At 30.4% G+C, this 14,668-nt stretch overlaps 2 protein-coding genes across 4 annotated transcripts in view; both read right to left on the bottom strand.

Annotated features, from left to right (window-relative positions):
• Positions 1–14,668, bottom strand: part of LOC129943242 (transmembrane protein 164) — a 59,329-nt gene that overhangs the window by 22,752 nt on the left and 21,909 nt on the right. The window contains exon 1 of one of the 2 annotated variants that reach the window (XM_056052545.1): positions 5,424–5,564. The exons of the other annotated variant lie outside the window; for it this stretch is intronic. The gene's annotated coding sequence lies outside the window, so the exon portion shown is untranslated. Of the gene's footprint in view, positions 1–5,423; positions 5,565–14,668 lie in introns of those variants that run through there. 2 annotated transcript variants of the gene reach the window in all.
• Positions 1–14,668, bottom strand: part of LOC129943243 (transmembrane protein 164-like) — a 107,022-nt gene that overhangs the window by 70,465 nt on the left and 21,889 nt on the right. The window contains exon 1 of one of the 2 annotated variants that reach the window (XM_056052548.1): positions 5,424–5,559. The exons of the other annotated variant lie outside the window; for it this stretch is intronic. The gene's annotated coding sequence lies outside the window, so the exon portion shown is untranslated. Of the gene's footprint in view, positions 1–5,423; positions 5,560–14,668 lie in introns of those variants that run through there. 2 annotated transcript variants of the gene reach the window in all.

Genomic DNA, 14,668 nt, shown 5'->3' with positions numbered 1-14,668 from the left:
ACAGTATTTTTTTTTTGAAATTCAATAAAATGTTTATAAAAAGCAAACAGTCTTTTTTTATATAATTTAAAATCTACAAAATATATAACTCAAAATTGCTAAAAATGATGTTTGATAGCAAATTGTTGAAAGATAGAAAAATGTCAAGATCTTTTGAAATTAGCAAAATCTCCTTTAAGTCTAGTTTATTGCTAAAAATGGATTAAACAATTTACTTAATCATTTAAAATTGTGTGTAATTTAACTCTACAGACGCTTCGCAGTTGAACTATGAATAACTTAAATGATCTTTCGATTGAATAAAGTCAAGATTTTGGTTGATTTAGAACAATGTCAAAGCTTTTTGATTCAAATTTTTAAATTAATTTAATGCTTTCTACAAAATATCTTTCGATCATATTTCTATATGACATTTTTACATTTAAAAAATGTTAAAAAAGGTTCGTTTAGTAGTTATTTTTGGTGCGTTTAGTTAAAATGTATTAAATTAATGGCGTTAGTATGATAATTTTCCTAAATTGGTAAATTACTAATAAATATGCTAATAATGTAATAATGTAATAATAATTTTCATTAAATTAAAACTTTTAAAACTATTTTTGTGAGAATGAAATCAATACTCCGATCCCCAACCGGACTCGAGGCAAATCAAGCTGATTTTAACATGATTTAGTATATAAAGAATTTAGGCAAACTTCAAGCTCGCTTCAACATCACATGTTAATGAAGTAGTCTACGAACAAACCCCCTTCTTGAAGTTTTTATTTTATGTCAAATTATTTGGTTAAAACTTTAAAATCGACTATCATATTACACAGACGTCTTGATTTTGATAGTCAACTATCAAAAATCAGCTTACACGATTTTACTCCTGGGCAATTTTTGTTTGGAATTTTTTGTTAAATTATTATGCCAAATATTATCAACTTTCAAATATAAAACCGGAGTACTCCGGATCGTTTTTTGGAAATTTCTTATTGTACTATATATGAAATATCAAAAAAACCCGTCGTCTTAATTGCAGTAGATCTTAATTTGACAGGAGGATGGTTTTCGTTAAGAAAACAAAATTAAGGTATTAGGAGCGAAATGAACGACTGAACGACGAGTCGCTGAGCTACGAATCTGAGCGATGAGTGGTCATTTACTAAACGGGTTTGGTCACACAATTAGATGAGTTTTTATTCACCGTGAAAAATGTTCTTTAACGTTTTGTTAAGGAGGCTAGCAAAATTAAAATAACATAAAGAACACTGTTGTCCAGCAAGGTATGGTCTAACATGTTCTGCATTTCACTTATTGTGAATACACTTTGCGAAAGTGAATTTGGTTGTTCCACAATTCGTTATTGTGAATTGGATTTTCGAACATGCAAATGGAAGTTCGGTATTTCGGTTTGTTTTACACACTTTACATTGTGTCTGGTGAATCCAATATATTTGATTAGTCTCGCAAAATTCGTATTTTTTGTTCTCTTGATATTGCTTCCATTTTTTACTAAAAATTGCCAACAATATTGCATCCATCTTCAAAACAGCAAAAAATTGATTATCCTTCAGATCTGACAGTTCAAAGCAAATTCGAAGTTTTCGAAATCGATCGAATTGAAGAACATGAAATTTCATTTCACGCAAAATTTAAAGGTGAATTCAATTCACTTTCGATCAAAATTCGGAATAAGGGTGCAAGACTCGCAACAGTTTTCTAAATATGACATATTTAAAGCTTAAACACAATATTTTAGAGGGTTTTTTATGCATTTCACGCAGGAATGTAAGAAATTGTTTTAAAACGCAGCTTTTTTTTGAAAAACAAAATATACTTTTTTTGTTTCTATTTCTATTAATGGGAACTACGCTACAAAAATTTAAGACAGACGATCTGATATGAGGAACTCTTGGGCTGTTTTTACGTAGTTTTTTTTTGGACTCAATTTTCGGGCCTCTATTATTACCATTATCAGTCTGCTTAATCGTATCGTTTAGTAGTTATTTTTGGTGCCGAGTCAATAAAACTCAATGCTTAGTTCTTGAATTTGAGGATATAGGTGCATTTGAGTACATACTCGTAATTTCTCTAAAAAATTAAATTAAAACAAATTAAGGTAAACAAATAATTTTGGAAGAAACGTTTGTATGGCACTCACAAATTACAAGTTTCACACTCTCTTTTTACTTAAAATATCAAAAGATGCAAAACTTTTATATTAATAAATATGAAACGTTTAAGAAGTGTCACTTTTGCTGTTTTGGGGCATTTATATTATTGAAATTCGTGTTTAAATCTCAGTTTTAGACTATCCAAAGCAAATTCACTTCAAAAGAAGATTTATTTAATTTCTTAAGATCCTTAGTACCAACACAAAATCAATTTTGAAAGAAATAGAATGCACGACTGGGTCGCTAAAACTTGCTAATGTCTTCCAAAAAGTCTATTTAAAAATATTATTTTAAGATTTAACAATGTAACTAATTTTTTTTCAAAAATCATTTTAAATGTTAAGTTTTGTATTAAAAATATTTTTGGTAAGCATTAAATAAAGATATACATTTTACATTAAAATTTCGTAATAGAGTTTTGTAAGCGAAGTTAAGATTTTTTTTTTTAAATAAAAAAAATGACATTTTTTATCGACAAGAGCTTGCACAGAAAAAGAAGATCCATTAGTTCTTGAGAAACTTTAAAAAACTAAGGTTTTATGAGGGGTACCCTTCTGGAACAATACCAACATATGTTTTTCTTGTAGAAAGAAGCCAAATTAAGAACACAAAATTTAGAGAAAGTAATAAAAAAAATCACATATTTTTCAATGGAAGATTTCTTATTCAAGGTTTCTTCTTAAGAACCTGAATATTTGCTCTTTTTCTTGGAAACAAATTTTATGAAAATAGTTTAAAGCATGGCTAAAGGTTTTTCAAATTCTACATTGAGTGAAAACAAAAACTTGAGTTGTTTTTCACATAGCAAAACGCTCTTTGGTCAATGTCGTTGAACTACTAACAAATCTTTAGATAAAATCTTTACATATACAACTTAACTGTATAAGCTTTATGGAAAAATATAAACAAATTGTCTCCCAGGGGGGGTCATGACCCCTAGGACCCTCCCCCCTCGTGGATCCGCCATTGGTTTAAGGTTAACTTGCAGTGTTTATTTCATTCATCTTTATTCTTCGTCGCTTAACGAACTACAGAAAGATTAAAACAGATTTAATTGTAGAGCAATGTTCCTCTATTGCCTAAAAAATATCTCATTCGCTTTAGGCTTATGTGGCCACCTCTATAGAATTTCATGCGTTTTATTAGCTTCATATAGGAAGATATTATAATGGGTCCGATTTGTCGAATTGAAAATTTTGATATTTCTCGACGTTTCAAGGCCCCTAGAGTCGAAATAAAAGATTTTTAGAAAGATGTCTGTGCGTGCGTGTGAATTTACGTTCGTACATCCGTACGTTCGCGACATTTTTTTGTCGTCCTAAGCTCAAGAGCCAGAATAAATATATCTCAAGAAAATTGCGTGGGTGATTTTTTTTTACCATATCAGTTATTTTTAAAAAAAGTGAACATTTTGGTTCACTCTAAATATCACACGAACCAATGACGCTAGAGATTTGAATTAAATTTTATATTATATATTGTAACGTGATATCAAAGAAGTATATTTTTTGACAAAAAATCCATTTAACGGTTTTCTTATAAATCAAAAACACTGAAAAAAATAATTGTCACCTCAAAAATTTTAGGAATAAAAAATGATTTCATATCCAAAACAATTTTGTGCAATAAAAAATAACGTTTTTAACATCTGGTCAAATTTTGAAAAGAATCAAATTGACTTTTTTTATAAAAAAATAAAAACATAAGAAAAAAAACATTACTCAAAGTTGGTAAATTGAATTTTGACTCAAATATCTTTTCAAAAACTTGAGATTATGTCTTTCAACTTATTTTATGTTATGAGAAATATTGTTTCCAACATTCCGTAGAATTTTGAAAAAAATCAAATTGACAGTTCTTCTACAGAAAATAAAAACGTAAAAGAAATTTTAACAAAAGTTGGTAAAAATTAATACTTAAACTTGGCAAGAATTTGCTTTCGGCTCAAATAGCTGTTCAATAATTAAAAATGTTGTCTTCAAACTTTTTTATTTCACAGAAAATATTGTTTTCGATATTCAGTAGTTTGTTTTTATAAAAATCCAACAGTCCGTTTTTTCATAAAAACTAAAATCTACAAAAAATAGTACGCAAATTTGGTAAAAATTGATGTTCGGTTCTTGATATCTCTTAAATTAATTTCTTTCATCCAATTTGTAAAAATTTAAGAAATGTTACTAAAATTGGTAAAAATTTGTTTTCGTCTAAAAATCTTTTTAATAAAACTAGATTTTAAACTAAACTTATTCTGTTTTTGAAAAATTTGTTTGTTAATTTTGAATTTTTTAAGAATAATTTAACTGACAGCTTTTTTAGCCTAACACGAAAACCTACAAACTTTTTAAGCAAGACAAATAGAAAGACGGGTTGGGAAGTTATCAGCGTGGGTCGCATCCCAGCCTCTTATTATTTTTTTTTATTAAACACGAAGAAGGAAATGAAGAACGATTGGATTAGATCCGGTAAAAAAATATATACATATTTTGGTAAATAACAACATTAAAGAGCAATTGTCAAAATTACAGTATACATCATTAAGGCCGATACAAATTTCATTTTTAAAATAAAACAAAGACAAAGGACGTTATGTACGCTTATTTCATGTAAAGCATTTAAAGTATAACAAACATTACACAAGTTCATACGAAATAGTTTATCATCGATTGGTAAGCAGATATTTCTTTTAAAACAGTTAAAACGTATGTTTCGAAACTATGAACTTCCTTAACGAAAGTGAGTATGAACATATAAAACATATAAAAGTCTTACAATTACTTTCTCAGCTCTGTAATTACATTAAAAATAATTCAGAAATGTTATAAGTGTTAAAATTTAAAAATTACTCATTTCCGATGAATAAGAAAATCTCATTTGTCACGACAGAACATCGTTTATCAAAAAAAAAATAAAAGACCAAGATACATTTTTGTTTAGATAAAAAAAAACACTAGGTCAGGTTGATTTATTATATTGAAACAGTGGCCAAGAAAGAAATCCCAAAGATACCTATGCTATGCGCACACCTATGTTCAAGTATAAATTCTTCTCTGACATATAAAATGTATTATTAACGTCAAAAAAGTCTTACGCAGCAACACTGATTTCTTTTTTTATTCATAAACGTTTTTCTTTTTCTTGATATTATTTAGACACATTGGCCTTAAGGCTCAGCCACACACATGCAAATGCGCATCAAACATTGTGTTTCCCCCTCTTTATACTCTTTTGAACATATTCACAGTTAGTTCTTCTTTTGGTACGTACCTTGAAGTTCCTTATTTTCGTATCAGGCACACGTACCGTAAAATCGTTCGTCGTTACAACACTGCTGAATATGTTGTTTCAATCCACCCTATGATGGGTAAGGGCAAGTGGTAGGTATCATGAAACCAAAGTGTACAATGAAAAGGTTGTGAATCGCACAAGGTTAAGGTCTGCTTCCGGTAGCGACACAATTGCTCTTCACAAATTCAAACACGATTACAACAAAATTCTTAACCAGCTTGGGACGAACGAAAAAAACCAACAAAAACAAAACTATTCACTTATGTCATATTTTTATCTGAACGGATATTTTTGTTTTTTAAAAATTCTTCCTCTTTTTTTAAATTTTTATTTCGTTTCACCGAAAGAATTTTAAATGATTCAACTCAAAATGTGTAGACTCGGTTAAAACACCTTGAGTTGTGTTTTTAATGACAAGGATATTTCCGCTTTGCATGTTTTGCTTAGCTCAGCTTAGAACAGCTCAAGCTTGGGTAGGTAGGTACATATAAATCACAACAAAAAACATCTATCTCTCATTTTTTAATTTAAACGGAACTGAACATCAGCTATACAATTTTTAGTTTAATCACAATATGGTACACCATCATTATCATCATTAAAATCTATTGTCCTGCTTCGAGGACATCAACAAAAATAAAGACTTTTATTTTTAGACCACAAAACAAATCAATTTTAAATTATTGAAGAACAACGGCGGAAGAAGCTTTATTCCTCGAAAGCATACAACTAATAAAATATGTATCAACCGAGGGCCCGAGGGGTTTCTTTTGGGAAGGTACCAAGTAGGTACATATAGAGAGGTTGTGTATATTAAAAAATGTAAAACTCAAAAGAAGAAGAAAAAAAAACAATCAAAAGAACATTTAGGGCACTTTAATGTCCTTGAAAAAGACCCACTAACTGCGAGGTAGGTTTGACTTTTGGGTATAGTTAAAGATGCATTATAATGTATTTAGAATGTTGATTTAATTTTTGTTTTATTGCAGATTTATATTTTCAAATCCTTTGGTGATTTATTTTTTATCTTATTTTGTCTGTGGCTTGAGCAAGGGAGGACGAAAAGCCAAATCAAATATTTATCGCGATGAACAACAAAAGCAGACTGATTGCGATTGGTTTTGGTATTTTTCAATAATGCGACAAGAACAAGAAAAAAGCATGCTTACTTTTTCTTTAAAATATAAGCAATTGCAGACGCAGAGCGCAACTTTCACTTTTTGTTATTGGTAAAAGCTTTTTTTTATTAATTTTCTCTTAAAATCTTTGCTCTCTCCACTCGGTGGCACCATATTTGTTTGAATCAGGAATGAAAGAAAGAACATAATAGATAAAAAGAGTGAGATAGAAATATAGAAAAGAAAAAGGTTATATGGATAAATTATAAGGAATGAGAAGGTACACAGTATTAATAGGAAATCCTGTAAGATTTTTTTGTCGATTTTCTTTGTTGAGTTGACAGATGACAGGTGGTATATGGTTATGATTTATGATTAACTGTGAGTGAATAGACTTGCGAATTTATTTTGTAAATACCAACACCCACAATATTATTCTCATACTTAATTTTTTGTGTTGTTCTGTCAAAAATGACATCGAAACTGACATATTTGATTGTCACTTAAGGTAACGCCAGCCATGCAAGCATTTAGGTACGTTTATTTTTATACTTAAGGGCGTTGTTAGATGAAGAACTTTTAATAAACCAAAAATTAATTTTACTAATTTAGATTATTGGGTTGTTTAAAAGCCTTTATTAAGTATTAAATTTAAAGTTTTGTTTTTTTTTTTAGTTTTTAACATTTTCTAAACTTAAGCTTAAACTTTTATACAAAACCATTATTCATATCCAAAAACAAATGTATTCCAAAATAAAAAAAAGAGGCTGGGATGCGACCAACACTGATAACTTTCCATCCCGTTTGTCGACTTGTCCTGCTTATAAGTTTGTAGGTTTTCGTGTTGGATTAAAAAAGTTGTCAGTTGAATTATTCTTGAAAATTTTAAAATTACCAACAATATTTTTCATACAAAGAAATAGTTTAGTTTGAAAATCTAGTTTTGTTGGATAGATTTTAAGTCAAACAAATTTTTACCAATTTAAGTAGCATTTCTTGAATTTGTACAAATTGGATGAATTAAATTAATTTGAGAGATACTCGTGTCAAGAACCGAAAATTATATTTTACCAAATTTACTTTCTGTAAGAAATATTTGTACATTTTATTTCTTTATAAAAAACCGACTGCTGGATTTTTATAAGGAACTTACTGAATGTCGAAAGCAATATTTTTTGTGAAATACAAAAAGTTTGAAGACAATATTTTTAATTTTTGAAAAGGTATTTGAGCCGAAAGCAAATTTTTACCAAGTTTTAGTATTGTTTTTATTAGGTTTTTACTTTTTTATAAAAAAACCTTCAATATGATTCTTCTCAAAATTTTACTGAATGTTGACAACAATATGTTTTAAAAGATAAAAGTAGCTTAAAGCCAATATCTCAAAGTTTTGAAAAGATATTTAAGTCAAAAATCAATTTTTACCAACTTTGAGTAATGTATTTCTAGGTTTTTATTTTTTATTAAAAAAAACTATCAATTCGATTTTTCTCAAAATCTTACCAATTATTAAAAACGTTATTTTTCGTTGCATAAAATTGTTTCTAAGATGAAATCATTTTTATTTGTAAAATTTTCGAGTTGACACATTTTTTGGCAAGCAAAAAAATAGATCTGAGCACAGAAGATCCCTACAATCGGGTTCGCTATAAAATGTAACATCAATTAAACAGCTAACAAACAAAGCTATAATGGCTGAAACACAAACAAGCTTCAGCTTCGGCTCCGTCTGCGTTACGTTGGGACTGCTTCGAGGTTGCTTTGAATGACACTTTAGCAGCCGTTATTTTTTCTCAAAATGAAAAATGTACGAGTTTTAAAAAATTAAATTTATTGCGGAAGTAGCTTACACAGCCTATTCAATAACCAATGGGAATACCTCCAAAAGCAAATGTAATTTGTTTGTTGACTTTTTTACAGCTGTTGAGCTGTCAGGCAAAACATATTTTCGGCAAATTTGAATTATTGAAAAACATAAATAATATTGTGAAAATAATATTGCTAAAGAAATGTGGGAAAGCCTTCAATCATCTTTTGCAAGAAAATGGGTTGTTAACCAACTTATGGTACGGAAGCAGCTAATGAAGCTTCGTATGAATTATGGTGATTTAGAAGCTAATCACATCATGATTTTTGAAAACTTGGTAAGGCAACTGAAGAGGTCTCTAGCATCACTAAACGAAAGCGATATGTTGGCTCAATTCTTCCTTACACTCTCTGAAAAGTTCGATCCGTTAGTTACTGCCTTACAAAACTTAACGGGTGGAGAACTAACGTTTGTTATTGTCCAAGATAGGATACTTTTGGAAGAAGCGAAATTAGAAGATAGGGAAGGTGAAGTTTTTCATGAAAAATCGGGGTTCGCTGAGAAGAAATACCCAAAGAAAACCTTTAAGTTTCAAGGTAAATGCTTTAAGTGTAACAAGATAGGACACTTAGCAAAAGACTGTCGGAAAAATGACGTTGGGCCAATTCAAAGATGCAACAAAAAAAAGAAAAGCATCTGTTTGATGTCAAATCGTAACCAATCAAGATAAATGAAAGATCTTGGTACAAAAATTGAGTTTAAATTAGACACTGGAGCTAGTGATCATCTGTCAAAGGAAAACTGGGGTTTTTCTGAAGGGAATGAGTTAAGCGAGGCTGTACAAATCAATGTTGCCAAGAATTATCAATTTTTAGTTGCAAAAAGCTCAGGATCTTTAAACGGAAAAACAAACAAGAAAGTAAATGTCATTATAAAAGACGTATAATGCTTGCCAGAACTGAGGGACAACTTACTTTCTGTAAGAAAACTAACTACAAGTAGTGTTGGAGTTGATGTCCAATTCTTCAAAAACAAAGCTGTAATAGTTAAAAATGGACTAGTGATTGCAGGAGCTTACTCGCAAGGAAATTTATATGAAGTCGAATTCAAAATACAGGGATATTAAGCAGATCTATGCAAAACAGAAGAAATCAAGTTGTGGCATAGGCGTTTTGGGTCATGTTGGCTAAGGAGCCTTCACAAAAATTACAATGGAAAACATGATAAAGGGACTCAAATGACTTTATTGGATGACATTGGTTTTTGCGATGTAAATAGTGTCGTGAACCCTTCAAAGGTGTTCGGAAAAAAGCAACAAGAGTTCTAGAAAGAATTCATTCTGATGTTTTCGGTCCCATTGATGAAACTGCTTGGGATGGTTAAAGATACTTCGCGTCTTTCATTGATGACTTCACACATTTTGATATGCTTTATGTAATAAAAAGAAAATCTGAAGTTTTTGAAGCACTGAAGGAATATGAAGCTATGACAAGATCAATGTTTGGAAAATCCATATCGTAGCTTACTGTAGACCAAGGCTCTGGGATTCAAGTTGAACATACTATTGCGTACTCGCCACAGCAAAATGGAGTGGCTCAAAGGTTTAACAGAACACTAATCGAAAAAATAAGAACAATGCTACAAGAATCCAAAATGCCAAAACGAATGTGGGGTGAAGCGGCTCTAACTGGCACATACCTGATAAATAGAATACCTACTAAGTCTTTAGATTGTCCTAAGACTCCGGCTGAGATGTGGTATGGTAGAAAACCTGATTTTGAAAAACTCCGTGCTTTTGGTTGCAAAGCTTATGCGTGGATACCTAGTTAGCAGAGAAAGAAGCTAGGCTCAAAAAGTCGTAAGTCAGTTATGATTGGCTATGTACCGAATGGATACAAACTTTTGAATATGGAAACTCAAAAGTTGTTTACTGCAAGAGATGTTAAATTTGACGAATCTGACTTTCCGTTCAAGTATAAAATATATATCAACTAAGAACAAAAATAAAAATCGATTTGTTATAGTCATCAACGACGAGCAAGAATAGGAAAAGTCATCTGAAATACTCGTCGGTTCTGGTTATAACCAAGATGAAACAGAAGAACAACTAGTTGATGACTTGTGTGATGAAGATCTGACAATTACTTAAGATGAAACTGTTGAAGACTCTGGTGATGTTACCATATCTGAAGATACAGTTAGTGAAGACTTGGAAGATGAACATCATACTGTCAGCGATGGTGCAGCAGTAAGGCACAGCGAACGGGAGCTTTGATGATTTTAACATGAGTTATAGAGCAACTTCTGTGGATGAATTTTTAACAGGTATTCCGAATTCTTTTGGTGAAATCAATTCCTGCTCTGATGCTGCAAAATGGTATAAGGCTATTGAAGACGAACTCTCTTCAATGAACGAAAACAAAGTTTGGCAAGTGGTCAGAAAACCAAACAATGCTAAGATTTTGAAACCGAAGTGGATCTTCAAAATTAAAGTTAACGAGAACGGTGAGCCGACAAGATATAACGCCAGACTCGTAGTGAAGGGATATTTACAAAAGGATGGAATTGATTATGACGAAAACTACTCACCCGTTGCGAAATTGACAACCATACGCATTGTGTTATCTGTTGGACTGTACAAAAACCTGATATTCCACCAAAGATGTAAAGATATGGTGAGTTGAAGGAAGAACTTTATATGGCTGTTCCAGAAGGGGTTTCCGAAGCAGATGTAAATGTTTGTCGCTTACTCAAATCCATCTATGGCTTAGAGCAAGCATCCCGATGTTGGAACAAAAAGTTTAACGATTTTCTTCTTCAATTGGAATTTAAAAGATCCAATCACGACTATTGTTTGTACACCAAGATGGGACAAGAAGAAGATGACATCATCATACTTATTCTGTATGTTGATGATTTACTCATTGCTGGAAAAAGCTTAAGACAAATATAGCAATTAAAGAAAAATTTGGAAAAGACATTCAAGATGTCAGACTGCGGGAATCTTAAATATTTTCTGGGAATTAAGATTGATGTTCATGAAAACGAAATACATTTATCGCAAGTATCCAGCATTGAAAAAGTTTTAAGCAAGTTGGGAATGGAAGAATGTAATCCTACTAGAACCCGGATGGAAAAAGGAATACAACTTAAAAAGACAATAACTGAAATTACACTTGACAAGCCCTACAGAGACTTGCTTGGAAGCTTAATGTTTATTATGGTGTGCGTTAGACCGGATATATGTTTCCCAGTTGGACACATGGGAAGATACCAACAAAACCCATCAGAAATTCATTGGCAAACTCTCAAACGAATTGTGAGATTTTTAAAAGGGTCTAAAAAGAAAAAATTTGTTTTCGAAGTAATTAGTCCTAATCCTTTGATTGAATATGCTGATGCTGACTGGGGAAGTGATATAATTGATAGAAAATCAGTATCTGGATATACGTTTAAAGTTTATTGATGTACTCTGTCATGGCCTAGCAAAAAGTAAACTACTGTTGCGACTTCTTCAAGTGAAGCAGAGTATATGGCCCTTAGTGCTGCTACATCTGAAACCTTTTGGATGCGAGGCATATTACAAGACCTTAAGCAAATCAACATGGCACCTGCAATAATTTACGAAGACAATAAGGGATGTATTGGAATGGGTAAAAATTTAGAGAGCAAACGGTCTAAACATATAGATATTAAACACCACTTTATTCGAGATCACATTCAAAATGGACTGATTGAAATCAAGTAATTTTAATCGATTTAGTAAATTGTTAAATACATTTTTAGCAATTTAATAGGCTAAAAAGGTAATTTTAAACGATTTAAAGTTAAAATCACGGAATCGCTAGTATAACTTTTAGCAATTTACTGAATCCATATGACATCTGTACGATTATTCTTAAAAGAACTGTGGTTGAAATGGTCCAGTCAAGAGTCGGGAATTCCAATTAATAGGTCCGTTTAAGCTTTGCTTATTTTCACAAACTGTCACTTCTTAGCAATTTACTAGTTAGCAAAGGCTCAAAATTTAAGACTCCCTAAGTAAATTGTAAAGCCTTTAGCAATAATAGGTAGTTTAAAATGTTTTTGCTGGAGGATTTTGAGACATCGACAAAAGTGTTTAACTGTCCTTAATGTTTACATTGATCAAAATGTTATGGTTTTTCAAATTATTTAAAATTTAAATAAAAATAAAATGAAAAAAGTTTTTAAGAAGTTCAAACGAAACTGAATTGTTTAACGTTATTAAGTACATACTTAACAACCGAGAGCATATACTACACATTTTGAAGCATGCTAGGCAGAACTAAAATGCTTATTCTGTTACCGGTTTTTACTACAATTTTTAATTTTTGCACTTAAATATTTTTTACAAAAATCTTTGTATGCTCATAAGTCTTAAAACAAATTGATGATGAAGATCAAAAACAATTAATATTGAATCTCATTTTTGTATGCGTAGTAAAAACACTTTGTAATCATCTCAGCATATTTTAAGCGCGAAAACATTGGAAACAAATTTACTCACTGCTCTTCTTTAACGTTTTAAAAGAAAATCACACGTGGGGTAAAGATTTCAAACATACTTCAAAAATCAAAAGTTTATTTTAAATGATGAAAACAAATTCGTATTCAAATCTAAGTGGATGGGTGTTGAAATGTCTCTGGTGTTTTATAGCTGTTTGTGAAGACAAACTGATAAACAAATTAAATTTTGAACTCCATTTGAATCATAATGTTTACGTTTTTCCAAATTTCATCTTATAAAATGTTTACACTCTTATCCCAAGTTGGAATCCGACAACTACTCATGTTTAAATAAACAGACAAATACAATTAATTGTGGCAATGACTTTTTTACAAATCGAATTATAATTCAATATTGACTTTTGCACACTAACCTCAATACATCATTAAATAATAAAAAAACATAATTGAAAAGAAATGAAAAAACACAAATTGGTGAATAATTCTTTAGTATTAATAAATCCCCTACTTGCATAATATTAATGTTATTAATGAACTTGGTCAAACCACAAGAAACATTTATGAATAGCTTATATTTTTTAAATACTGCAAACACTTCATAATAACGTTACGCATCACTCAAAAATTAATGTTTTAAAAAAAACTCCATTAGTTTTGTTTACTCTTTTAATAATAATCATTTTAATCTTTAGAACAATACTAAACGAATTTAAGATAACAAAATGATTGTGTCTTATCCGATAACTAAATTATTTCCATATTAATAAACTTTAATAAAAATTCAAATGAAAGTGAAATTAATAATAAAAATCAAGTATGAATAAAATGCCGGTTCTCTTCACCACACAAACAAAAATAAATTGTATCCCATCATAAGCTAACCATTTATTGAACTTAATTAGTTTAACACTATTTTGGCATTAAATACTTAAGCGAATTTATAAGTCAATTGTTTATCAAATATTATGCAACAACAAGTATTATTGTATTCTTGCCAGCCGGCTTGCAATATTCTGACTCACTCACTCACTTTATTATTGCTACGCGTTTCTTGTTCTTTTTTTTTCAATTTATAATTCAATCAAAAACACTCCTCTTGGTCTGTAGCCGGCGAGATACTAAAACGACCATGCAACTATTAATTTAACTTATGGATTTTACTAACTTGCGATATGGAAACATTTTAAGGTAGTTTAACAAATTCATACAAAAAATGTACTTTATTTAAAAAGAGTTGAACATATTTTTGGACATTTTTGAACGATTTAAAGCGATTTCCAACAAGAAGTTGCACATTGAATAGCCTGCTTTTTGAGCAGTTGTCACTTTTGAAGTTTGTATATTCTGTATAACCCATGTTCGTAGGTTTCTACGTTAAAAAGTTGATTTTGATAATTTCAATCGTTTTCAACATTTTATACTATCTCTTAACAGTCGGTGAAAGTTTTTGAACGATTCAAAGGAAATTCCAAAACGAAGCCTGCTTTTTGGGCAGCTGTCACTTTTAAAGCTTTCAACTTCTGTAAAAGCCGTGCTTGTAAGTTTCTACGTTGAAAAGTTCCAATATTTTATACTGTCTCTTTACATTTCATTAAATGTTCGATAACAAAATGGATCCTTTAATTTTTAATAATTTTGTGAACACATTTTACTCCTTAGATTCTGACATTTCAATATAATGTGTTCGTTCCTCAGATTAAGGTTTGTTAACTTCCCATATTGTAATTGGTCCGATTTGTCAAATTGAAAATGTTGACATTTCTCGACGTTTCAAGGTCCCTAGAGTCGAAATAAAAGATTTTTAGAAAGAT

This window comes from Eupeodes corollae, chromosome 1, assembly GCF_945859685.1.
Source record: "Eupeodes corollae chromosome 1, idEupCoro1.1, whole genome shotgun sequence".
Lineage (NCBI taxonomy): Eukaryota > Metazoa > Arthropoda > Insecta > Diptera > Syrphidae > Eupeodes > Eupeodes corollae.
Note: the sequence above shows the minus strand (reverse complement) of the source record. Positions and strands in the feature narration are given on the sequence as shown.